Raw genomic sequence first — 1,265 nt, 5'->3', positions numbered from 1 at the left:
GCTCCTTTGCTTATCAGTGATTGTTCAGGGTGGAGCAAGAACAGAGTTTCAGAGGTGGGAGGTGAGGTATGAGGTTGGCAGGTGGGTAACAGCATCACCAGCATCCGGGAGAAAGGGGCACGCTGGCTACGGGAAAGGGGGAAATGAACATATTGCAGAATGCAGAACAGATAGGTACTGCCTGGCCTCCTGTGAGGAGGCCAGTAAGTTTCGGGCAACCCAGGAGGGAGATAAGGGTTAGTGCAGCTGGGGCTGGGATCCAGGGCTCTAGAGAGGAATGTGGGGCAGGCCCTGTGAGCCTCCTGAGAGTCTCTGGTGAGGGGACTCTAGAGCCTGGTCCTAGATTAGGAACATGGGCACCTGGTCTCTCCTCCCTGGAGCTCAGGCCTGCGTCCATCTCTCCCACACTGTGTCTTCCGCTCTCCACGGGACCCTCTGTGCATCCTCAGTGGCAGAGAAAAGAGCGCAGATTTCCCTTCTCAGGTTCCCTCTTCAGTCAAGTGGTCAGGCTTAGTGCAAGCACTTCACCCACTCAGCTGTCTGCCGGTGCGTGTGACAGGAATTTGAGAATGCCTCCAGCTCTCACGAAGCTGAGAGAGTATTCAAGACGAGGAGGAGGACACACATTATGGGCTGTCTCCAAATGATGTTCCAGGGAGCAGCTACATCACGTGGACCAGGGAGAGTGTGTGACAGACACAGACCCCCCCCACTGGAGGGTCAGGGCCATCTCTTGGGACATTTTACACTTTAAAAATGCCCCTTGCAGATGAGATTTACTTGTAGGATTAGCAGATTCTACTTTTTAATCTTAAAATTTTGTTTGTTTTATTGAGATCAAGATACATGGTCTGTAGGGAAGTTGGAGGATATAAGCTTACGAAGGGGCTGGAGGAGGACAAGGCTGAGTTGGTAAAGGGCTGGTCTGTAGGTATGAGAACATGGGTTAGATTCCCAGCACCCACATAAAATGCTGGGTGCGGTGATTTGTGCCTGTAATCTCACTGAGGAGGTGGAGACAGGTGGATCCCTGGGGCTCCCTGGGGAGCCAACATAGTCCCGTCAGTGACCTCCAGGGCCCAGTGTGTGAGACTGGTGGATGTCTTCTGAGCAATGACATCTTCTGGGACTGACCTCTTCCCTCCGCATGAATATTCCACACAGCACACCCCCTCCCCACTCCAGCCCACCCCCACACCTACAAGAACACAAAAGTCACCTCTGCTCCATCAGGGAGACACCATCTCTTAAACAAGAAAAAAAAA

This window comes from Microtus ochrogaster, chromosome 1 (assembly GCF_000317375.1).
Source record: "Microtus ochrogaster isolate Prairie Vole_2 chromosome 1, MicOch1.0, whole genome shotgun sequence".
In the NCBI taxonomy this organism is placed as follows: domain Eukaryota; kingdom Metazoa; phylum Chordata; class Mammalia; order Rodentia; family Cricetidae; genus Microtus; species Microtus ochrogaster.
Note: the sequence above shows the minus strand (reverse complement) of the source record.